The sequence below is a fragment of the Saccopteryx leptura genome, chromosome 1 (genome assembly GCF_036850995.1).
Source record: "Saccopteryx leptura isolate mSacLep1 chromosome 1, mSacLep1_pri_phased_curated, whole genome shotgun sequence".
Taxonomy (NCBI): Eukaryota; Metazoa; Chordata; class Mammalia; order Chiroptera; family Emballonuridae; genus Saccopteryx; species Saccopteryx leptura.
The window spans coordinates 233,451,491-233,478,360 of NC_089503.1; the positions used below are offsets into that span (position 1 = coordinate 233,451,491).

The 26,870-nt window shown below is 41.9% G+C and overlaps 1 protein-coding gene across 1 annotated transcript in view; it reads right to left on the minus strand.

The window, feature by feature from the left end:
• SH3RF1 (SH3 domain containing ring finger 1) overlaps positions 1 to 26,870 on the minus strand; it is a 176,935-nt gene that overhangs the window by 78,116 nt on the left and 71,949 nt on the right. The gene's annotated exons all lie outside the window — the stretch shown is intronic.

Below are 26,870 nucleotides of genomic sequence, written 5' to 3' on the forward strand. Positions count from 1 at the left end.
AAAGATGAATAATTGAAAAGATAACCCTGTATCCACAACTTAACTTGAAAAATAAAACATTTTAAATTCAATTGAGGTCTCCTTCACCGACCACATAGTAACTTTTAAAAAAAATGAAAAGAAGGACAGCTAGACAAATACACACCCCTACTCCCACTCCCAGTTACTCCTAATTGACTCTGGCCCTTTATATATAGAACATCAGTAAGATTTCCACTCCGCACACACACACACCCTTGTTATTCAGACTCTATCTTTATAACAAATACTGACGTTTTGGTGTGCTGTGCTAATTTCCTTAATGGATATTTTAAAAGGAACAAATAAATATAGTAAATGCAATTGTTTTTTTAAAAAAGGAAAGACATAAATTGTCTCCACAATCATGCTCCCCACTTCTTCAAGACCTTGTGATTTGATTAATCACCTAGAGAATTTATGTCTAGGAGCTGGTGGTCCCAAGGCATAGTGCATGAAGCCTGGGAAGTTAAGCATGTTAGCTTTAGAGAAAAATAAAAGCAAAAATACCTTCAAGAGGGGCTAGTTTACTAGATTTGTGAAATATATGGAAGTCTCTTGACATATCAACTTCTAAAATACCTACTTCTTATGTAAACTTGGATCAAATGTGATCCAATCCACCAGCTATTTAATCATTTACAAGCTGCTTTTTATTTTTTTCTTTTTCTTTCTGAAGCTGGAAACGGGGAGAGACAGTCAGACAGACTCCCGCATGCGCCCGACCGGGATCCACCCGGCACGCCCACCAGGGGTGACGCTCTGCCCACCAGGGGGCGATGCTCTGCCCCTCCGGGGCGTCACTCTGCCGCGACCAGAGCCACTCTAGCGCCTGGGGCAGAGGCCAAGGAGCCATCCCCAGCACCCGGGACATCTTTGCTCCAATGGAGCCTTGGCTGCGGGAGGGGAAGAGAGAGACAGAGAGGAAGGAGGGGGGGCGGGGTGGAGAAGCAAATGGGCGCTTCTCCTATGTGCCCTGGCCGGGAATCGAACCCGGGTCCCCCGCACGCCAGGCCGACGCTCTACCGCTGAGCCAACCGGCCAGGGCCAACAAGCTGCTTTTAAAAAAAAATTTGTATTCAATATTTGAGTGGGAGGGAAGAGCGAGAAGCATCAACATGTACAAATATTGATCGACTTACGACCTATGCATCTTATGACCATTCGACTTTACGACCACAATCGCTAGCCACGACTGCTCTGCATCTGGCATTGCAAGCATTACCCAGCTGGGCGTACAACAGTGCGGACCAGCTTCCGGGAGCTCTACCATCTCCGCGTGCACTACTTCAACTGTTATCCCAGACTTGGTACAGCAATTTGTGTTTGTGTCTTGGATATTTTTCATCAAACCCCTCCCAAGATGTCTACCAAGAGGAAATTGTCTTTGCAAATATTAAACCAGTTGTACTGGTAATGCACTGTTTTACTTAAACCTGACGAATACAAAAATAAGAAACAAAATGGTTTACAGATGATACAAATAGCATAAAATGAACAAAGAAAATTATGATATATAACAATAATGAAAGAAAATTATGATAAAATATGACTTAAAGACTTTTTTTTTTTTTTTTTTTTTTTTTTTTTTTACAGAGGCAGAGATAGACAGGGACAGACAGACAGGAACGGAGAGAGATGAGAAGCATCAATCATCAGTTTCTCGTTGCGCGTGGGGACTTCTTAGTTGTTCATTGATTGCTTTCTCACATGTGCCTTGACCGCGGGCCTTCAGCAGACCAAGTAACCCCCTGCTGGAGCCAGCGACCTTGGGTCTAAGCTGGTGAACTCTTTGCTCAAACCAGATGAGCCCGTGCTCAAGCTGGCGACCTCGGGGTCTCGAACCTGGGTCCTTCCGCATCCCAGTCCGACGCTCTATCCACTGCGCCACCACCTGGTCAGGCGACTTAAAGATTTTTATAACATCATTTCACAGTACAGTACATATAGCCTACTCAACTTACAACTAAATCGTATTACGACCAGTCTGTCGGAACCAATCGTGGTCGTAAGTCAAGCACTAGCTGAAGTAGTTGCTTCACGTGTGTGCCTTGACCAGGCAAGCCTGTGGTTTCAAACTGGCGACCTCGGCATTCCAGGTCGACGCTTCAAATAGCAAGTTGATAGTATATGAATTCATAGTACCACAGTCACCAAAACTTGACAATCAGAGATGAGATTTTAAAATGTTTGAAATAAAGCCATTGCTCTCTTTCTCACAATGCCTTGCAGAAATATAAGCGCACCCCCTACTACCGGCACTGGTCTCACTTTAAGTATAGAATTATACTTTTATTTTCATTTCCCCCGAGTCATTTTATATAGAACCGGACAGAGATAGATATTTATCTTCTGGTTGTTCTTTCTCAGTTGCTCTAGGGCTCAATCTCCTGACAGTTCCTCTTTGCTCTCTAAATTCATTCCCAAGATGATCTCATCTATTCTCTTCTTTTAAAACCACTTACTGGAGCTGTTACCAACCCTGGCCACATATTAGGATCACCTAGGGAGTTTTCCTTCTTTTAAAGCCCCACCCCAAACCAATTAAATAACAATTTCCGGGGTTGGGTCAGAAGGATAGGTTTTTTAAAAGTTCCTCAATGATTCTTATATAAAGGGCTAAGACCTGCTGATCTATACCCACCCCCATGTCTTCTAGCCCGGATCTCATCTCAGCTGCGACCCCCTGCATTCCGAGTGCCCACTCCACATCTCCTCTCTAATGTCGAAAAGGCGTCTCCACGCTGACTTTTATAAAAGTGCCCTGTTGATTCCCACAGGTCCCCACCAAAATTTGGTCCTCTACCAGTTTTCCCATTTTGGTCCAAGGCCCCACCAGTCACCTCGCTGCCTGGGAGCAAACACTGAGCTTTACCATGATGCCTCTATTCCCATTCTTTCACATCCCGCAACCAGCAAGCCTGCTGGTGCTCTGCCTTCAAAATCTATCCCAAACCAGCCCTCTTCTTACAACTTACACTGCTAGCAGCCTCAGCCAGGCAACACTATCTTCACAGTGCCAGTCTTGAACACCTAGCACCTGCTGTCCACACTATCTTGTCTGCTCACCTCCCACTGACAACAAAACTCAAAGTCCTTCTGATGGCCTGCATAACCCTCTAAAATCTGGCCTCTGCTTAACTTTCTGGTTCTCTCCAATTTCCTTCACACCTTAACCTGCAACGGCTGCTAGCCTACAGCTACTGGCCTTGTTGCTGCTCATGACCACTCCAAGCTCGTCTCGGCCTCAGGGTCTTCTCTTGTTTGTCCTAAATCTGCAATATTCTTGACAGGCTTTCTTGCACAATGCTCAGGTCTCTATTCCAGTGTCACCCCAGACAAGTCTTCCCTAACTTGTGAGAATAGCCTTGTACCATCAGCGCCACCATAATCCCCTGTGTTGGGCAAATAAGTTTGTAAAATCTGTATTTTCTGGTTTTGCTCACTTTTACTGTTAAAAATGGCTGCTGCTTGCCTGACCAGGCGGTGGCACAGTGGATAGAGTGTCGAAATGGGATGTGGAGATCACCAGCTTGAGCGTGGGTTCATCTGGTATGAACAAAACTCACCAGCTTGGACCCAAGGTCGCTGGCTTGAGCAAGGGATTACTTGGTCTGCTGTAGCCCCATGGTCAAGGCACATATGAGAAAGCAATCAATGAACAACTAAAGTGACACAACAAAAAATTGATGTTTCTCATCTCTCTGTTCCTGCCGTTCCTGTCTGTCTGTCCCTATCTACCCCTCTCTCTGAATCTCTCTCTGTCTCTGTCAAAAAAAATTTTTTTTAAAAATGGCCACTGCTCATATGATGATGCTCCCATATGATACAGCTAATTACCTTCCTGCTTAGGAAAGGGCTTGGTTATGCTAATGTGTGCTGGAGGAGGGCTTTTGCACCAAAAATTTTAAAAAGGAGAAAGGAGGAGCTAGGAGGCCATTTTTGCAGAGGCCACATGGTTGCAGGGAGGCAGGCAGCCAAGATGGAGGCGTGCAGATGAGGATGACTGAGACTGGTGGGCCTTTGATTCTAGGAAAACCCAGATGTGTCAGTAGCTTTGTGAGTGCTGAGTGAGTGGGTTTTGGAGCCCAGTGTGTTTGTGTGTCCTCACTTGCCAGGTGCGAGCTAGAATAAAAGGTAATAGCCCACCAGTTCTTGGCTCCGCTAGTTCATTACCGTCTGCCCAAATTCAATGGGAACCTGCACCTGCCAGGTGGCCGCGATGGAGGCCACGGCTACTGGCTTTACACCCTGTCCTGCACTTTCAACCCTGCTCATTTTTGTCCTGGCCTCTCTCACCACCTGAAGTGACACTAGTTGTTCATTTGTTGGCTTGTTTATTTTCTCTCCCCTCCTACCCCAAAACACTAGACCATAAGGTCTAGAAGACAGTTTGTTTTGTTTCAGATAGGATCACAGGCCTATGACTGTACCTAGCAAAGTGTGGGCACTGCATGTTGGTTGTTATGAACAGAAGGTTTGCCCCCTCCCCCAAAATTTGTATGTTGAAGCCCTAATCGCCTATATGATGGTATTTGGAAGAGAGGCCTTTGGGAGGTACTTAGGTTTAGATGAGGTCACAATGGTGATGCTCTCAAAATGGTATTAGTGTCCTCATATGAGGAGACACCAGACAGCTTGCTGCCTCTTCCTCTCTCCTCACATGTGTGCACCAAGAAAAAGCCACGTGTGCACACAGCAAGATGGTGGCCATCCACAAGCCAGGAAGAAGGACCTCACCAATAACAAAACCTGCCAGAACCTTGACCGTTAATTTTCCAGCCTCCAGAATTATAAGAAATAATTGTCTATCATGTAAGCCACCTGGTAACTGGTATTTTGTTATAGTAGCGTGAACCAAGACAATGGTGAAAAATGAATGACTCAACAGAACGTAACCTGGAAGGAGGGCTCAGTAATGTAGGCCCACAGCTCTGTAACTATCTACCCTTTGGGATGTCCAGCATTTTTATTAATAATTTGAATGAAGGGATTTAGGACATGATTAATTTGCTAGCGACATGATCCTGGAAGGTAAAGCCAACTAGTATGCTGGATGACAGAAAGAAGATTTTGAAAGATTTTCACCGATGATTGATAGAGACCAAACAAAGCAAATATTCACAGGGATGAGCATAAACTTGTATATTTCATTGTTTAAAACCGCTCACACAAGTATGGGAAGCTACAGAAGTCCCAGCAGATTGAATAAAAAATAAGGGAATAACAGAGAGAAGTTATAATGCACCAAGCTCTTTTCCAATGTAAGGAAGACATTTTCCAATAATGAGCTCCTGGTCAACAGCAGTATTCCAGTCCCTGGCTAACCATCTGTCATTATGCTGCCCAGAAAACAGCCAACTTGGGGAGGGGCTCATAGATCCCATCCTCTTCTCATCACTATTCTTCAATAATACGTTTCCTTTTCTATCTAAACACTCACTCAAACACACAGCAAAGAACACTGAATGGGGATTTTTTACAACTCTTCAAAACCAGTGTTAGCTAGCTACACTTGAAGGGATGATAAATTATCCTGAAGTATAGCACTTGTATATAATTCAATTATTATAAAACAAATAAGGGATGTTATGCCATCCTCAGCTTGTACCCTAGAGATCCTTATTTTATAAACACCCACTTCTACCAAAGGAGTTATTTGTCATCCTCTAATTAAATAAGAAGACATCAACTAAACAAAGGACAACACTTGCAAGAACAGAAATAAAGTTATAAAATTAAACACTGAAAGATCCTCACACTGATTTTACTGAACACACAATAAATTTGTAAATGCAATAAAAGTTCATTAAATAAACAAAAAGAACATTCATAATCCATTGTATATGTCCATCACACTAAAAGGATTAGTCTAATATGAGCTATTATACGTGTTAACAATTTTAGACTGAGGGACATTTTAACTATGCATTAACTGGGTAATCTATTAATTTTAAAGTAAGTTAAATATGAAAATATTTTTACATACTGCTGTATTTTCAAATTGCTTACATATATATAAACAGGTTTCTATGGAATTTAGGAATTAAAAGATAGAGGAGCCTGACCTGTAGTGGCACAGTGGATCAAGTGTCGACCTGGAACACTGAGATTGCTGGTTCAAAACCCTGGGCTTGCCTGGTCAAGGCACATATGGGAGTTGATGCTTCCTGCTACTTCCCGCCTTCTCTCTCTCTCTCTCTCTCTCTCTCTCTCTCGCTCTCTCTCTCTTTCCCCTGTCTAAAATGATTAAATAAAATATTTTTAAAAAGGGTTAAAAAAAATAATAAAAACGTCTAATCTCTAAAAAAAAAAAAGGTAGAGGAAAGGTTCTATATATACTTCATAGACACAGTTCGCTGTCTATTTGAAGAGAAAACATTATATATATGTATGTATAATGTGAATACAAATATAGATACTCATGAAGTTGACAGATAAAGATGTAAGGCCTGGATGCTCACAGACGGCGTCTTTGAGAGTTGTGTTTTTTTTTTAATTTAGTAACAACAAACCTGACCCTGTTTTAAGCTCCATAATCATAGGATGCTGGGGCTGAAAGGGACCTTAAGGATTTTCAGCCCAACTCACATACATCAGGACAGGAAGTTGAACACAACACCCAAAATCACATGGCTGGTTAGGGATAAAAGCCACGGCCCTAAAACCTGAGAAGGCGGGTTACTTTAATGGCCAAAGTGACTTTGCAAGTGGGATGAAGCTAAGAACCTTGAGATGGGCAGGCTAGGTGGGCACAATGTAGTCACAGGGACATTAAAATCAGAAAACAGTCCCAGTTGAGTTCAGAGTCGGAGGCCAATATAACTAGGAAAGAAGACTGCTGTCTATGAGCAGAGAGCTGCGTCGTTACTGTGAGGAAGGAGGACGATAGGCCAAGGGACATGTGGAGCCTCTAGGCCAGCGGTTCTCAAACTTCTTGAAGTCTGGGTGCATTTAAAATCCTACAAATACTTGTAGGCGCACTACATACAAATTTCTGAGAAATATGTTATAATAATTAAGTCAAATATTAAAAAAAATATATAAAGTCCAAGCGTGCTTTTATGGTAATTAAACAAAATAAATACAACAAAATTAAATTGATTCTGACATTAAAAAACTTTTTTGTTACATTTTTTGAGTTATGCTTTTTAAAATTTGGAAAAAAGAGGGGTTAAAAAATTTTAAAAATTGACAAAAAAGTTATCTTTTATACATATAGATACATTCTTAGTAAGATTTAGTAAATTCAGCAGGTCCTGGTGCAAATGTGTTAAGTTTTTTCGTTCTTGTGTATATGAGAAACATGAGCCTGATGTGTCCTAGTGATTTCTTCGATGTTTGGGCATATATTTGAAAGGCAAACTCTCATTTCTTTGTCAATACATTGAAGAATTTCTCTCTTTTTACTCTTAATTGTGTTGAGTGCAGAAAAGCCCCACCATACATATCATCTTAACTTTACACCAAACAAAGGATAGAAGAAACTTGCCTCCAGTCTTTCCAGGGAACATGGGGGGTAGTGTAAACAATCCAGCACCACAGCTTAACAGCCTTTTGCAACTAATCAGGCAAGTGAGGTGGGTGGTTGGGCAGACTGTCAGCTTACAGCCAATTCCCCACACCTCTGTCTCCCAAAAATCAAAACTCCCAAAACCTTGTAGGTTTTATGGTCCCCAACAGGCACATATTTCTCTGGAATACCATAGGGTGCACCTGGAAATCTTCTAGGGCACACCAGTGCTCCCTGGCGCACACTTTGAGAACCACTGGTCTAGACAATGGAAAAGGCAAGGGGACAGATTCTCTCCTAGATCCAGAATGCTACACAGCCATGCCTACGCCTTGATTCCAGGCCCTGGCGGCCCCCGTTGGACTTCTGACCTATGAAAATATAATACATTTGTGTTGCTTAAGTCACTAAGTTGATGGTAATGTGTTACAGCAGCAAGAGAAAATGAATTCCCTATGTGAATCAACATCCCACATTTTCATCCCTTGGCCAGCCCCATGTCCAAGGCCACATGGACAGCCTCCCGTCACCTCTCTCAGAGGAACTCCCCGCAGTCCTCGGGTTACACAAGGATAACTTCAGGAGGATGGCGCGCGGCCTGACAACAGCAAAGAAAGCCGCCGAAAACCCTACACAAAGACAACGCCGCACACACTTGGACTGAGCTACATTTCACTGTTTACTTTAGCTCATTCTTTGAACTACATTTGCTTCCAAGTGAAATAAAATTGACTTTGAATAAATTTTACAGTGTTCTACTTGAAACAGCTGCTTGGACTTTTCAAAAAGCATCTTGTCAGAATTATGTATTTTTTTCCTGAGACATGTTCCACCCACTAAGTCATACCAGAAGCCTTAGTAATCGTGGTAAATTACAGTGGGAACGCAAATCCTTTAGATTTCCATTCTGCACTAAGCTTTTTTGAGGAAGGTGGGAATATATCAAATACCTTCAATTGAATGCAAAGGAAATCTGCATAAACCTTGCTCATACCCATTGTATGGAGGGGCAAACAGAATTCAAGGAAAACCTGTAGTTTCCGTGCTGAACAACCAAAGCCAGACCATCTGCTTCCCAGAAGAGGCAAGAGAAGCAAATACAGAAAAATGGCACCCAGCTTTCTCTGATTCTTTCCTTTCTAGGTTCCAACGTCCTGTGCCCAACTGGGGAAAGGATTATCCACAAAGAATAAAGTAGTCAGGGGCCGAGGGAAGAGTTAAACTGAAAACTTGTATGTGAGCAAAATGCGCCCAAACCAGAGAGTCTAAAGGCTCATGTTGTAAGTCCCGCTTGTATAATAAATACTGACCCTCCACCTCACTGAACTGTTGACATTACATAATTAGCCAGTTACAATAACAACACTACAGCCTAACACGCTGCCACCACTGGAGGATTTTAACTACTCCAGTGAATTGCTCATCACCGCTACATTTGCGCTGAGCTTCAAAGCAATAACGGGAACAGAAAAGAACAAATGTTTAGTATGCAGGCTAACATGGAGGAAACAAGAGGCTGGTCCAGCAGGAGTTGGGTTCCTGGGCTCCCCTCTCTCCTCCCACTTGTTGTTTTTTTTTTTTTTAAGTTGGTCTACCCTTTGGTTGTTACCTACTTAAGGAAGTAAGATTCCGTAAAAGCCCTGATAGACACTGATATAGTAAAACATATATGTATTAATTCACATCAGTTTCGTGTGTATCTGAAACAATCTTCATCTTCATAAACTTTAACATAACCCCCCAAAAAACAACTTACTTCTCAATTTTTAAACCCTAATCTAAACAAATAAACAAACAAAGCCCTTTAAAAATTAGCATCCCCTCACCAGCCAGAGGAAGAATTTCACCTGCTAGTGACCCTTCCTTTTCTCTGTGAACACACTTGCGCTCCAGGGAAAGCAGGGTGCTTCTTTTCTTAGCAGATGAAATCTGAAATGGAGCCCAACCCAGGTAATCAAGAAAACCACAGACGGGACTCTGAGTGTTCTTAAACACACTGTGCACAAACGCTGGATCCTTCCGCCGGGGTGCCGAGCGTGTCTGCGCATGGCTTGGGACCACAGCCCTGTTCAACTATTAAATCTGGAAGGAGGTTTAAAGTAAGGTGACCAATCGTCCTCCTTTAGGGAGGACAGTCCTTCTTTTGTAAGTCCCGTCCTCCCTCGAAAAGTGTCCTCCTACCTATCCTCCTTTTTTATTGGAAGACTCATTTGTAAATGTCCATATTCGATCGATGCAGAGTCGATCCATTGCATGTGATGTATCTGTATCTAAATGAGTACTTTTTTCTTACAATTATTATTAAAAATTAAGTCGTGTAAGCATAATTACAATATAAAATATTACAAATGTTTTATTATGCATTTATCATATTATAGTGTATTATTGTTGCAATGAGCAAAATGTTTCTTTTATTTACAATATTGCTTTCTTCAACTTATTTTTGTCCTCCTTTTCATTGTAAAAAAGTTGGTCACCTTATTTAAAGAACTGTGATCTCTTTTCTGTCCTGTCACAAAGTGAACTATAAAACCCTGCTCTGCTGAGCATCCCGCAGTGGGCCAGTCCCTCCAGCCACCATTCCAGGGCGAGGGCACCAACCGGGCGCGGCTCATGTTCTGTGTGACAGCCATATTGAAAAGAATGGCCTCTCTGTGTAATTTAATCTGTTTCTTTCCTACCGTATTTGGATGGCATCTCATCTTCTCCTCATCCCTTCCTACCTATGTACTGTATCCAAAATTATTTGCAGAAATATTGATCCTCCATCTCACTGAACGTGGACATTACCTATTGCACTCACTTTGGAAACTCTTTTCATAGAAGGCTCCAAAATATTGGTAAGATCTTTTGGGTGCCAAAGAAATGAAAATAATGGTGAAAGCGGAGGCACCCTATGACATGTGAGTGTGTAAAAGTCTCCCCTCGACTTCCATCTATATCATAAGAATAACTAATACATTCATATACATTTCATCCCTTCTCCTGTTCAACTTTTATTTTGTTATGGTAAAAACCCTAGCATAAGATCTACACTCAATAGATTTTTACATGTATAATACTACATTGTTAACTATAGGCAGCACCTTGTACAGTAGATCTCTAGAATTTGTTCTTCTTGTATAACTGAAACTTCATACCCCTAAAATCCACTATCTTGCTCACTCTGTCCTTTTGAAACTGCTACTGTTTCTCTCTTATTCTCCTTCTTCAAAGATCATGGTACCAGATAAGAGTGGGATGGAGAATAGCTCTCAGAGCTGAAAATAAGGTCTAAGGGTTACCACCCCATCAGTCATTTCTGCAAGTAGTCTCAGAATGAGTTCACTTCTCCCTTCGGTGTTTCACCAACCCTACTGGCAAAAGCCGTTGCTCAAAAGTCATTTTAACTGACAAATTTTTCAAACTAAATAGTAAGATGCATGGTCTGACAAAAAAAATGGTTTGATATTTGTGCTCCCACCAATCTCTAAATCCCCTTAGTCTGTTTTATTTTTCCTTATAGGACTTACAGACCATTTCTTACCTATCTATAGACATATACATGATAGTGTCTTAAATATCTACTTTTTTATCATATATGATGACCCTCCTATTAAAATGAGAAACCATGTTTGTCTTACATGGGGTCTAGCGCTGTGCCTGGTATAATGGAACTACTCAAATAATAATTATTGAATGAATAAATGGAGTTTTGTGGCTTATGTGGGAGAATGGAATAGAATATTTGAAATGGAGACTGTTTTGAAAATTACGTGACAGTCATACACCATATATCTTTGATTCAATGCAATCAACTTAATTTTGTTTTGTTTTGTTTTGTTCTGTTTTTGGTAACAGAAACAGAGAGAGAGTCAGAGAGAGGAACAGATAGGGACAGAAAGACAGGAAGGGAGAGAGATGAGAAGCATCAATTCTTCGTTGCGGCTCCTTTAGTTGTTCATTGACTACTTTCTCATATATGCCTTGACTGGGGGGCTATAGCAGAGTGAGTGACTTTTGCTCAAGCTAGTGACCTTGGGCTTCAAGCCAGTGACTATGGGATCATGTCTATGATCCCATGCTCAAGCCAGTGACCTCACACTAAGCCAGTGACCTCATGCACAAGCTGGTAAGCCCGCACTCAAGCTGGTGAGCCAGAGATCAAGCCAGATTTGCCCATGCTCAAGTTGGTGACCTTGGGGTTTTGAACCTGGGTCCTCCACATCTTAGTTCGATGCTCTATCCACTGCGTCACCACCTGGTTAGGGTCAACTTAACAATTTTAAAGTTATTTGTATCTTAGTCTATAAATGAAAAAAAGAATACATTATTACAACTATCTGCTCGAAATACACTGCTCACAATAATTAGGGAATATTTCAAAATTAATATGAAGCAATAAAAAAAGAAGCATTTAATTTTTTTATTAAACAAGAACATCAGAAAAGCAAACAAGTCAAAGAAAGTTGTTCTATTATGCAAATGAGATGCAAAACCAACTTTTATTTCATTGGTGAGAATGCACTATACAAAAGGCTAAAAGTACTGATCCCCTAATTTTTGTGAGCAGGTGGTTTTTGCATTAAAACCAGGTAAAATACAATTACAGAAGAGGATGACCAAAAATAACCATTTACTGAGCAAGGGCTTATACAGGAGAACATGGTGTTGCACATTGATTTTAAAATCTCAACAAGAAACAAATGAGTTAGGACATGACTACTTGTTGGAAGCCTTTGCTAAGATAATAGGAATGTAGGAAAGGGACTTATTATTTCTGTAAAATCATGAAGTTTATGAGACTACAAAGATAAAGCTGACAGACTGTCTCCATTAGCAAGGCTAACAGGAAGGGTTGTTTGTTTTTAAAAGTACTAATAGCTTATGTCATTCTTTTTCCTTAAATCTGTCACCTGGGATGTCATAGTGAGGAGGCTGGAGAGCATTAACAAGCAATCTTCGGTGACTCATGGAAATTCACTCACAGAAGTAACTAGAGCTCGGGAGAGCCCGTCAGAAGGTTGACTGTGAGCCGACATCCGCTGCCTCTGACGTCCATTCCATATAGCTGGAGAGCTCTTGCAGGAAATCTGCATATTTAGAGCAAATTACCTACTGACAGCTTTACAGCAACACTCTATTCAACTCTAAATTTTAAGGTGTTTTTCGCTACATCAGCAACACCAGGAGACAGTAGACATGCCCATATATGCAAACAGATCTGACCTTCCACACTTGAAGGTTCTAGAAAACCAGATGGCGAGGCCACAAAGCAGCGTGTAACCAACATGGGCTGTGAAGTCAGTCAGACCTGGGCTTGAATCCAGGCCGCCTCACTTCATCACGAGTGAGTGACTTCACTTTACTGAGCCTCACACAAGGAGACTCTTCTTGAACTTTTGAGCCATTCATATATAACAATACAGGAATATTCTGAAGAGACCTAAGCCTCATGACCTTTAAATGCAATCCACAGCCACCAATAATCAGCTATGAGCCACCGAGAAGATGACTATCTCTGGGTGATGAAGGCTGGTGGAGAAAAAAGGTTCCCAACTTCCCAATTACTAGAGGTAAGAGAGTTTTGTTATTTTCTGCACACTGGCTCAGTGTGCACTTGGTACCTGCTGCACACCGAGCACCATGCCAGACACTGAGGGTAAACTAGATGAACAAGAAAGACAACTTCTGTTGTTGGAAGCCCACGCCTGAATTCAGGGACTGCCGCCAGTAGAGACCATGGCAGGAGGAAGTTCAACTCCACACTTCCAGACTTCCCCAACAGCTGAACTATTCCAGACGTCATAGAGAAAAAGAATTCTCTAATCTTAAAAGAGAGCTGCAGTCATGGCTGATCTCTTTAGCTACACGGAAAAGAAATATTTTTCTAAGGGAGCTTTTTTCTTCTTTGAGGAAAATATTCTAGTTGAAGGTGATTACCAACCTCTATCCCCTACCCTCAAAGCTGGTGTGGATAGGAAAGAAGAGAGAGTTGACTTACTCAACACAATTAGGGGGCAGGAAAGAGAGCGCTGTCCAGTCTGCTCGCTACAGAGGGCACTGTGTGGAGAAGGGGCAAGATGAAGGCCCAGGCGGACAGGAAGATGGGAGCGTGGGGATGAGCCTAACACCACACCCCTAGTTTTAAACTGTTTTCTAGTTCAGGCTCCTTTATCTCCTAAGCATTCAGTAGAGTCTGTTATATACAACAGCTTTGGGTAAATGGCGCTTTGAGGAAAGATAAGAGGGCACTTTTTCCCATAGGAAGAAGCACACACGGTCATCAGAACCCCCCACCAGGGGGGTGGGATTCCGAGGTTAAAGAGACCAGAAAAAGGCATGGAACAGCTTCCCCCCATAGAGGCAGACCCCTACTGCCTGTCTCTGTCCCAAGATCCTCAGAAACACCAGGGAGGGCACCAGACTTCCCAAAACAGTAGACGGGATGGGGCCTCCTTTAATTTTACTACTTAGGGAGGAGTAATGTTACCAACCTGATTTAGGAACCTGCAGGTTCCACGGAAATTCAGCGTATGCAAAGAAATGAATTTGTCTTCCCACACAAGTAATAACTGCCCTCGTTTTCTCAGAACTTAACTTTAGAGTGGTGGCCAGGAAGGGCCGAAACTTGTTGTTAGAAAGTTGTTTAGGCAGTTTAAGTATATGACTTTGTAAAACTGCAGTTTTTTCTTCTCAAACACTGACCAGAAAATAATTGTTTATATCAAACCCTATTTTCTTTCTGAAAGAAAGTACCCTGTTCGTTTAGGTACAAGAAATTAGGAAAATTGCACTTACTATTTTTACAAGGATCCTTTTAACGTCATACATTCCAAAATATTCTTTAGAAAATACCAGTATTAATAATAACAATATTTCCACAGATATATTTTCTTGACTATTAAAATAGCCTATCAATAAGGAATCTGTTCTTTAAAATGACAGCACCATCCCCACTCCTGGGTAAGTTAAGGTTCTCTGTAATCCCTCAAGTATCTGTTTTACACAAACGCAACTATTTTTCTAGTCTCTGATTAAAAACTTTAAGTTAGCTGTTTCATATAGTTTTATTGTCTTTATGACACATTTTCTTTCTCGCTCTTCTAGTTGGTAAGCGACTTGCTTAAGTTTACTCCCACTTTTCACAAGGGCAACGCCTAGCTCTAAAAAAGTAATGAAGGTCTTGTTAAAATTAAATATATAATTGGGTATCTGCAACCTGTAAGTTAAGATTTTAATCAAGTTCATAAAAGACATAAACAAGGTGTCAGTAACATGAAGGAAAAGTGCCTTAGAAGGAAGAAGGGAGGTATTCGCACTAGGTTAAGTAGTCCAAAAGTCATGTCCACTTGGAACATCAAAACGTGGCCTTGTTTGGAAATTGATGTTCTGTGATACCATGAGGTCATGCCAGGTTCGTGCAGGCTCCAAATCCAATGCCTAGTGTCCTTGGTGGAAGACCACGTGGAGACACAGAGGGAAGAAGGCCACGTGACATGACATCACAGGCAGACACTGGCGTGAGGAAGGTGCAAACCAAAGCACACTGGCTGACCGTTGGGATTAGATAAAATAGCGCTGGAGTAGGCGGACATACCAAAATCTACCTCCCAGAACCAAAGTGGATTACAAACTAATTTTAAGAACTAGCATCTGGAAAAACCAACTTTGGACTAAACTAAGAAGACTCTTCAACCAAGGAACACTGAAGAAGCCACACCGAGTCTGGTAGGAAAAGTGGAAATGCGGAGAGGGCTGCCCAGCTCCCCGGAGCAAACGGCAGCAGGGAGAGACTCGCGTGGCGGGAAGTGAGTTTAGCGGGGGTGGGGGTGGGGGGTGGGGGGGGAGTCCTGAGCCCCAGGAACAAAGCCCCAGCCTGCAGCCCCACAGCCCAGAAGAGGCGTAAGGACAGTATTTAGCGGGAAACAAGTCAGGATACTGTTTGTGAGAAAGAGTCTGATTTCTCAGACCCAGGATCCTTCTTAAGGGGACCGCGCAGAACATCTCTCTCACAACCACTCACCCGGGGCTCCTGGGACAGGGAGAGAGGAGAGGACCAGAGTAACAGGAAGAGAGAGTAATCTAGGAGGCATAGGGAGAAACATTTTGGGAGACAGTCACCCTAACCCCTGGGACGAGTCACTCCCCAAAGCTGAAGTGAATATTTCCCCCGGAAACAGCAATACTAGCAAAGGGAAGCAGGAGAACAGCCAAACAAGCTCCCCCGCGGCACTCAAAGCAGAGTTGCATAGAAGGAGGGAGCTTTTGGGTCTACAGTAGTGAGTCTTAGGTTCCGAGCTGCAAAGCCCCCATCCACTCGGCTGAGGGCTCGCAGGAGGGCGGGCAGCAGTGGGAGACAAAACAGCGGTTCTGCTGGCAGGGGCGGAAGCCAGCTGGCCACCACTGGGCTCAGGTGTGAGCTCAATCTTGCCCAGCTGGGGAGAAGGGGGCATGCAAAAGCGGTCAAGCTCAGATGCCGGCAGCCTGTAATCCAGCCTGCGGGAGAAGGGTGGGAACCCCCGAAAGGGTGGAGACCAGCCCCGGAGCAAGGGCGCAGGAGCACAGCCCTGCCCCGCCCATGCAACCCAGGCTTGCAGTCTGACTTGGTATCTGGCTCCTCCCGTGGGGGTGGAGCCAAAAGCCCAGAAGAGGCAGAGTTCCGCTACTGAGCTGAGCTTGGGCACGCAGTCCTGCAGCTGAGCAAAGGTGCTCGCCAGTGCCCTCAGGACTGACTTGACGGAGGCGGTGCAAAGGCCAAGGCCACCAACACTTGTACACCCGAGCGTGTGATCACAGCCACTCTCGCAAAGAGAAAATGCGGAGGCAGAGAAATACAACACAAATAAATCAAGAGAAATCCCCAGAAAAGGACCTAAGTGAATCAGATATAACCAAATTACCAGATGCAGAGTTTAAAATAACGATTGTTAGGATGCTCAAAGATATTAGAACAACCATAGGTGGCCATTATGAAAATAAAGAGATAACAAATATAAAAAAGGACATTGAAATAATAAAAAAGAATCAGTCAGAAATGACAAATACAATATCTGAAATAAAGAATACAATGGAAGGAATTAAAAGCAGGATGGATGAAGCAGAGAATCGAATCAGCGAGTTAGAGGACACGATAAATAAAGGCACGAAAGCAGAGCAGAAAAAAGAAAAGAGACTCAAAAAGTCTGAGGAAACTCTAAGAGAGCTCTGTGACAACATGAAGAGAAATAACATCCACATCATAGGGGTTCCTGAAGAAGAAGAGAAAGAACAAGGGATAGAAACTTTGTTCAAACATATCATAGCGGAAAACTTCCCCCAATTAAGGCAGGAAAACATTTCACATGTTCAGGAAGCACAGAGAACTCAATTAAGAAGAAACCCAAAGAAACCAACACCAAGACACATCATAATTAAAATACCAAAGCTAAATAATAAAGACAAGATATTAAAAGCTGCTAGAGAAAAAAAGACTATCACCTACAAAGGAGCCCCCATAAGGATGACTTCTGACTTCTCAACAGAAACACTTGAGGCCAGAAGGGAATGGCAAGAAATATTCAAAGTAATGCAGAACAAGAACCTACGACCAAGACTACTTTATCCAGCAAGGCTATCATTTAAAATTGAAGGAGAAATAAAAAGCTTTACAGACAAAAAAAAACTCAAAGAATTCCCTGCAACCAAACTAAGGCAGCAAGAAATGCTAAGGGACCTGTTGTAAACAGATCAAAGGAAAAAAAGAATATAGCAAAAGAGGAAAACAGTTTAAAAAAAAATGGCAATAAACAATTACATATCAGTAATAACCTTAAATGTTAATGGATTAAATGATCCGATCAAGAGACATAGGGTAGCTGCGTGGATAAGAAAATAGGACCCATACGTATGCTGTCTACAAGAGACACACCTTAAATCAAAAGATGCACACAGACTGAAGATAAAAGGATGAAAAAAAATATTTCACGCAAATGAAAATGAAAAAAAAGCTGGGGTAGCAATACTTATATCAGACAAAATGGACTTAAAAACAAAGACCATAGTTAGAGATAAAGAAGGTCACTACATAATGATAAAGGGAGCAATCCAAAAGGAAGATATAACCATTATAAATATCTACACACCTAATATAGGAGCACCTAAATATATAAAGCAGACTTTGATGGACTTAAAGGGCGAGATCAACAGCAATACTATAATAGTAGGGGATTTCAATACCCCATTAACATCATTAGATAGATCCTCAAGAAAGAAAATTAACAAAGAAACAGCAGACTTAAAGGACATATTAGATCAACTCGATTTAATAGATATCTTCAGAACCTTTCACCCTAAAACAGCAAAATATACATTCTTTTCAAGCGCTCATGGTACATTCTCTAGAATAGACCACATGTTAGGGCACAAAAGCAGTCTCAACAAATTTAAGAAGATTGAAATCATATTGAGCACTTTCTCTGATCACAATGGCATTAAACTAGATAGAAATCAACCACAATAGAAAAATTGAAAAACATTCAAACACTTGGAAACTAAATAGCATGTTATTAAATAACGAATGGGTTAACAGTGAGATCAAAGAAGAAATTAAAAAATTCCTAGAAACAAACGATAATGAGCATACATCAACTCAAAATTTATGGAACACAGCAAAAGCAGTCCCGAGAGGGAAGTTTATAGCATTACAGGCATACCTTAAGAAGCTAGAAAAAGCTCAAATAAATAACTTAACCCTGCATCTAAAAGAACTAGAAAAAGAACAGCAAGTAAAGCCCAGAACTAGTAGAAGGAAGGAAACAATAAAGATCAGAGCAGAAATAAATGACATAGAGGCTAAAGAAACAATACAGAGGATCAATGAAACCAGGAGCTGGTTCTTTGAAAAGGTAAACAAGATCGATGAACCTTTAACGAGACTCACCAAAAAAAAAAGAGAGAAGACTCAAATAAATAAAATTAGAAATGAGAGTGGAGAAATAACAACTGACACAATAGAAATACAAAATATTGTAAGAAAATACTATGAAGAACTGTACACCAAAAAACTAGACAACCTAGATGAAATGGACAAATTCCTTGAATTATATAATCTTCCAAAAATCAATCTGGAAGAACCAGAAAACCTAAACAGACCAATTACAACAAATGAGATTGAAACAGCTATCAAAAAACTCACCAAAGAGAAAAGTCCTGGGCCTGATGGCTTTTCAAGTGAATTCTACCAAATATTCAAAGAAGAACTAACTCCTATCCTTCTCAAGCTATTTCAAAAAATTCAAGAGGAAGGAAAACTTCCAAACTCCTTTTATGAGGCGAGCATAATTCTGATTCCAAAACCAGGCAAAGACAACACAAAAAAAGAAAATTATAGGCCAATATCCCTGATGAACTTAGATGCAAAAATCCTCAACAAAATATTAGCAAACCGGATCCAGCAATATATGAAAAAAATCATACACCATGATCAAGTGGGATTTATTCTTGGGAGGCAAGGCTGGTACAATATTCACAAATCAATCAATGTGATTCATCACATAAACAAAAGAAAGGAGAAAAACCACATGATAATTTCAATAGATGCAGAAAAAGCATTTGATAAAATCCAGCACCCATTCATGATCAAAACTCTCAGCAAAGTGGGAATACAGGGAACATACCTCAACATGATAAAGGCTATCTATGACAAACCCACAACCAACATCATACTCAATGGGCAAAAATTAAAAGCAATACCCTTAAGATCAGGACCAAGGCAGGGGTGCCCCCTTTCACCACTCTTATTCAACATTGTTCTGGAAGTCCTAGCCACAGCAATCAGACAAGAAAAAGAAATAAAAGGCATCCAAATTGGAAAAGAAGAACTAAAACTATCATTATTTGCAGATGACATGATATTGTATATAGAAAACCCTAAAATCTCAGTCAAAAAACTACTGGACCTTATAAATGAATTCGGCAAGGTGGCAGGATATAAAATCAATAGTCAGAAATCAGAGGCATTTTTATACACTAATAATGAACTGTCAGAAAGAGAAATCAAGGAATCAATCCCCTTTACCATTGCAACCAAAAAAATAAAGTACCTAGGAATAAATCTAACCAAGGATATTAAAGACTTGTACTCGGAAAATTATAAAACATTGATAAAAGAAATCAGGGAAGATACAAATAAGTGGAGGCATATACCGTGCTCATGGTTAGGAAAAATAAACATCATTAAAATGTCTATATTACCCAAAGCAATTTATAAATTCAATGCAATACCGATTAAAATACCAATGACTTACTTCAAAGATATAGAACACATATTCCAAAAATTTATATGGAACCAAAAGAGAACACGAATAGCCTCAGCAATCTTGAAAAGGAAGAATAAAGCAGGAGGTATCACACTTCCGGATATCAAGTTATATTATAAGGCCATTGTACTCAAAACAGCATGGTACTGGCATAAGAACAGGCACATAGATCAATGGAACAGAACAGAGAACCCAGAAATAAACCCACAGCTCTATGGACAACTGATATTTGACAAAGGAGGTAAGGAAATACAATGGAGTACAGACAGCCTCTTCAACAAATGGTGTTGGGAAAATTGGACAGCTACCTGCAAAAAAATGAAACTAGACCACCAACTTACACCACTCACAAAAATAAACTCAAAATGGATAAAAGACTTAAATGTAGGCCGTGAAACCATAAGCATCTTAGAAGAAAACATAGGCAGTAAGCTCTCTGACATCTCTCGCAGCAATATATTTGCTGATTTGTCTCCACAGGCAAGTGAAATAAAAGACAGGATAAACAAATGGGACTTTATCAAACTAAAAAGCTTCTGCACAGCTAAAGACAATAAGAACAGAATAAAAAGACAAACTATACAATGGGAGAATATATTTGACATTGTGTCTGATAAGGGGTTAATAACCAAAATTTATAAAGAACTTGTAAAACTTAATACCAGGAAGACAAACAATCCAATCCAAAAATGGGCAAAAGAAATGAATAGACACTTCTCCAAAGAGGACACACAGATGGCCAACAGGCATATGAAAAAATGTTCAACTTCACTAATGATTAGAGAAATGCAAATTAAAACCACAATGAGATATCACCTCACACCAGTCAGAATGGCACTCATCAACAAAACAACACAGAATAAGTGCTGGTGAGGATGTGGAGAAAAGGGAACCCTCCTGCACTGCTGGTGGGAATGCAGACTGGTGCAGCCACTGTGGAAAACAGGATGGAGATTCCTCAAGAAAATAAAAATCAAACTGCCTTTTGACCCAGTTATACCACAGTTAGGAATATACCCCAAGAACACCATAGCACTGTTTGAAAAGAAGAAATGCACCCCCATGTTTATGGCAGCATTGTTCACAATAGCAAAAATCTGGAAACAGCCCAAGTGTCCATCAGAGGACGAGCGGATTAAAAAGCTTTGGTATATATATACTATGGAATACTACTCAGCCATAAGAAATGATGACATAGGATCTTTTACAACAACATGGATGGGCCTTGATAACATAATACTGAGTGAAAGAAGTAAATCAGAAAAAACTAAGAACTATAGCAGGGGTCTCAAACTCAACTCAGCATGTGGGCCGCAGAGCAAGATCACAGCCGTTCAGCGGGCCGCACTAGGTCTATAAAAGGCAACTGTTACGCAACACTTTTCTCACTGCAGTTGAAAACAAAAAAAAATCAGTACAACAAGCACAATCTTACATGCAGTTTACTCAGTGTCACAAAATGACCAGAAACTGTAGTTCGCATCACAACTGCTGTTAACTAAGCTAATATCTAGCTAGGATGCTAGAGAAATGAAAAATACAAGTAGGCCTCTAGGCTTACTTAATTTTATCCAAAATATTTTGAACTTCGTGGATTAGTCTGCGGGCCGCACAAAATTGTTCAGCGGGCCGCGAGTTTGAGACCCCTGAACTATAGGATTCCATACATAGGTGGGACATAAAGATGAGACTCAGAGACATGGACAACAGTGTTGGGGTTACAGCGTGGGGGGAGGAGAGGAAGGGGTTGGGGGAGGGGAGGGGCACAAAGATCATGGCTTTTCAGCATTTGCATATTCCCCCTTTAATCTATAGACAGACAGCAAATATTTACTTATGGTGTTTCCACTATAAAGAGTGCTGTCTTAGGGACAAATGCTGATGAACTATTTCAGCAGTTCCTCCTTCTTCAAAGACTTATATGTCAACATAGAGCTCCATGTTTCATAGGATATACTCAGTGCCCGGGGTGGCTTTGATCCGGTGGAGCCTGGGCTGCGGGAGGGGAAGAGAGAGACAGAGAGGAAGGAGAGGGGGAGGGGTGGAGAAATAGATGGGTGCTTCTTCTGTGTGCTCGGACTGGGAATTGAACCCGGAATCCTGCACACCAGGCCAAGGCTCTACCACTGAGCCAACCGGCCAGGGCCTAGGAATGCCCTTGTTGATCAAGCTACCCAAAAGAAAATTATATAAAGCAACCATGACAGACCGAGCAAGTCAGTCTCATACTATTCATCACCAGAACGCTGCAGCCCAGTGTAAACAGTTTCAACTTTCTCGGGAAGTAGCACGGCAAATTGGGAAATCCTGTCCAAGGGGTCCTATACTGCCCCTTCATTTGGAGTTAACCCTCAAGGACCCCTACCGGGACAACTTTGGCAAACGGATATTACTCATATACCCTCATTTGTCAAACAGTCGTATGTCCACATTACAGTGGATACATATTCCGGATCTATAGTAACCTCTGTCAGAACAGGAGAGGCTGCTAAGCATGTTATAGCTCATTGTCTGTATGCATTGTTCTATTATTGGATTTCCTAAACTGGCTAAACTGAAAATGCTCCTGCATATGGAGCAAAAGCATTCACTGTATTTTGTCATGCTTACAATCTTTAAAGTTAAGGTATTATTAAAGTGTACTCAGCAAACATTTTAAGATCAGTTTAAAAAAAATTTTTTTTTAAAGGGGGTAGTCATATCCTGGAACTCCTACGGGTCTACCATATCATACTTTTTACTTAAAAAAAAAAATTTACATTTCTTTTGAATGCTGATGAACAGGAGACACCAAATCTTTTTTGCCTGCAAACTACTACCTTCTTTATTAGATCCAGCTAATAACACTGTTTTGTCTTTTTCCAAATAGCTCCAGATATATGGAAAAGATTTATATAAGTGGATGGGGATCCTCAAACCCCTCAGCAAGATCTTCTGAGCATGGCTTTTAAGATACCTAGAGGCAGAAAAAGCCCAATAGAGATCAGGGGAACTACCAGCTTTTAGGATACACCCTTAAAGGCTCCAACACCCCAAAGGGGTCTCATAGGATGCCATCTGGGTCCTGCTTCAATAGTGGAAAGGAAGGTCATTGAGCTAAAGCCTGCCAGACTTACACGCCTCTGCTGTGAGGAAAAAGGGACACTGGAAGGTAGGCTTCCCCCTCGCTTCTCTAAGGGAGGGTTCAGTCTCTTCCAGCCCTGCTCCAGCCACCTATGACCTAACCTTGCCCAGAAAACTGGGGTTTGCCACTGAAGGCTGAAGGTGCCCAGGGCCGATGGCCCCATCTACGACACTGTGGACGAGCCTACGGTATTTCCTCCAAGAAGCAGGTAAACTGATCTCATTTGCACAAGGGTCACTTAACTATGTTTTGCCTGAATAGTCAGGTTTTTTATTCTTCCCTCGAAGATCTCTGTTGTGGGTGTTGATAGTCCTATTTTCTGCTGCTTTGCTTAATATATAGTGTTTCCTTTATCCCTCCTACCTCAATGCCCCACACATATTTCAGGCTGGGACCTACTCCTAATTTAGAGCTCTCTTTCCCCCTTTTGCCAACTTCTATTATGAATCTACCTTTGCCACCCAGCTTAGTGTATCCCAAGGTTCTCTTTACCATGCCACAGTCGCAGAGCTCCAGGAAAAAGCAACCTGGTCTCATCTCTCCAGGCAGAGAAGAACAGAAGCTCCATATCCACGCATGCTGCAAATGACTTTTCCAGTCTACCTGAATCATTACCAGCTAGAAGCAGCGGTCATTGGGACTTGGACATGAGCTGCAAAGTATAGAATGGTGACAACTCCAGTGCCATGCGGACTTTTCCTGGATGTGGACTTTTCCTGGACTCCTGCTCCCTGTGACAGCTCCTAACAGACTGAACTGTGGTTGGGTTGCATTTTCAGGGACTTGGCATGGTGATGGGGCCAACTTGGACTTGGTGAACATGTTAAGGACACTACTCTTTTATGGATCCTTGCTGTATTGGCCAAGAGTTTGCTTAAAGGCTTTTAATCACCGTAAAAAAAATAGAAGACTGGATAAAGAAGATGGGGCACATATACACCATGGTATACTATTCAGCTAGAAGAAATGATGACATCGGATCACTTACAGCAGAATGGTGGAATCTTGATAACATTATCCATTATTATGGAGTGAAATAAGTGAATCAGAAAAGAACAGGAACTGCAGGATTCCATACATTGGTGGGACATAAAAAACGAGACTAAGAGACATGGACAGGAGTGTGGTGGTTACGCGGGGTGGGGGGAGGGAAGGAGGGAGAGGGGGAGGGGGAGGGGTACAAAGAAAACTGGATAGAGAGTGACAGAGGACGATCTCTCTTTGGGTGATGGGTATGCAACAGAACTAAATGACAAGATAACCTGGAAATGTTTTCTTTGAATATATGTACCCTGATTTATTGATGTCACCCCATTAAAATAAAAATTTATTTATAAAAAAAACAAAACAACAAAGCACACTGGCTGTCACACACTGAGAAGACAGAAGAAAGGGTTCTTCCCAGCAGCTTCTGAGGGAGCATGGCCCTGCCCACACCTTGATTCCAGCATTCTTACCTGCATAACTGTGAGAGATTCAACTCTGAGAGATGTCCTACCCAGTTTGCGGTATACTTTGCTGAAGTAGCCGTGGGGGTGGGTATCTTTGATTGAAAGGCACCATGGGAGAAAAAGAGCTTCCCCATGACACATTTGTTTTTAAAATAAAATCCTAACGCAGCAAAGATGCATCATACTAGAGCAACTGGCTACTTAATATTAACCACAACACAATTGTTCAGTGTCCTTCACCACTGCCATCAGGAACCGCCGTGTTCGTACATTCAGTAGCTCTTTGTACCCTTACAGGGCTGCAAGGTAAAAGCAACACCAAACTACAAGAATCAAAGGCACTGCAAGCACCAAACAAAGGTTGTTATTCTAACCGTATGATCATGGAGGAACAACACACCGCTTTCATCTAATCGGTTCTGAAAACCCTGCCCTTATTTACAGTACAAAAAGTAATGAAAATGTAGTTGTAATCATTATCATTCATTGAACATCTGACACAAGAAAAAAAAGCCCACATCTAAACACATCGACGGACTCAAAATCTTTAAAGCTTTTCTGGCTTATTTAATAATTTCAACCTGCCTGCCACAGCTCAATAAATTCTAAATGAGAAGCTTTGTGCAGAAGTGGCCAAAATTGGCAAAATAATTTCTTCCATACCCCCTATTATCAGGTGTGTGTGTGTGTGTGTATGTGTGTGTGTGCGCGCACACGCGTGCGCACGCTTCAAGCTTTCAGCAAGGAGTGTTGAACACATGTTCTTTTCTTCATTATTTTGGTGGCTGCCGTCACTAAGGAAACAGTTTATCAATGTATCGTTTGTAACTGACTTTTCAATAGAATTGCTAGTCACCTTGACAGTTTCAACAAGTTAAGGAGAGCGGAGAAGGAAAGATAAATACATAAGGCATATCCATAGTGAAAAGGAAAATTCATGGGGATACAATTAAACTGTCTCATTCCAGTAAAGATAGCTTTGGCTTACATCGTTATTCTTACCGGTAAGAGACTCTTACCCGTGCAAGCAGAAGCTTTTCCAAATGTTCAAGATGAAGCACATTGTGGTTTTCACATTTCTATTTCCACTGACACCACATTCAAGTGCCCCCCAGAAGAAAGTCAACATTTATCACAATAATGAACTCAATACCCTCCCTAAACCATTTAAGTCAATTGAGAAAGGACTCTCTGAAATGAGTCAAATGTGTCATAAAGCAGTCAAGACGTCAGCACCTCGTGCTGAGACTTTGCTGTTATTTTAGTCCCATTAAAACACTCTCCTTCAGAGACCTGGTAGTCTATTGTGATGGGTGCCACGTGGAGCCAGGCGGGGCCAAGAAGCCAGGCTGAGTGGGCATGAGTGCCCTGGCTTGCATCGAGGCTCTGGACACGCACGGCCAGAACAAGGCCAGCGTCAGGACAGGGGAAGAACTGGTGTGAGGGCCAGGACACAACTGCTGTCTCCTGCCAGGGGCTCCTCTGCGGAGCTCAGAGCAGTCACACATTTTCTGTTTCAAGGGCCATCCATGCAATACCCTGGGTTCAAGATAAAATCAGTACTTCCCACTGCTGTAAGAGAAAACAGGGTGCAGAGGAAGAGAACAAGCTTTGAGACCTCTCCCTGCTCTGCCGTGCTTGGCTGTGTGTTCTTAGCCAGACTGCTCAGTTTCTCCACGGTGGGAGGTGAGGCTGAAGAGAGGGCAAGCATGCAAAGCACCTGAGGCTGTAGAGGTCCAGGTCTCTCATCACAGGTTACCTCCTGCCTGCTCCTCTTCTTCCCCTGCCCCCAGCTCAGTTTAGGTTTAAGTTTTATGTTTCAGCAGAAACGCTGCAGAGGTGTCAGCCTCCCAGAGACAAAGCAGGAGGACTCCACCCCTAGGAGAGTTAGTTGGGGCGTATTTTTTCCTTTTAAACATAAATTAAGTGCCTGCAGCTATTCCAGGGCTGTTATGTTTTACTTCAGCATACACAGATATGAAGTCTGCAAGTTAAAATTGTCATGCTAAAATCCTTCCCTCTGGGACAAATAAATTGCCTTTGTTCCTAGTATGCCTGGCTCGCTGTACTGCTGAGTAATTATGACAGTGTCAGCCCTGGCAGGGAACACACCGTCTCATCGATATCATGGGGGCACGGTCTCACCACGCAGCCCTGCCAGTCACGTGACGAAAAGGTCCCTTGGCCCGGGAACTGGAACCGGGATGAGGTCTCTATTGAAAGGCAAGAGACGCTCTCTCAGAGACCGAAGAGGACAGAGTCCACAAGCCTTGGTAATAAATTAGCTGTTGTGAGATTCAAAGCTGAACAGAAGAGACTGTTTTTCAGGTTTCTGTTCCTTTGTTGTTACTGGTATTTTTTTCTGCCTTTTTCTCCCTGGATATTTGCTGAAATCTTCTTCTAGCTGCACTAAGGTGACCTCAGGGATAGAGATTTTGTAGGTATTGGGGCCAGAGCGGCAAGGGGGAGCCAGGGGACGAGGCTAC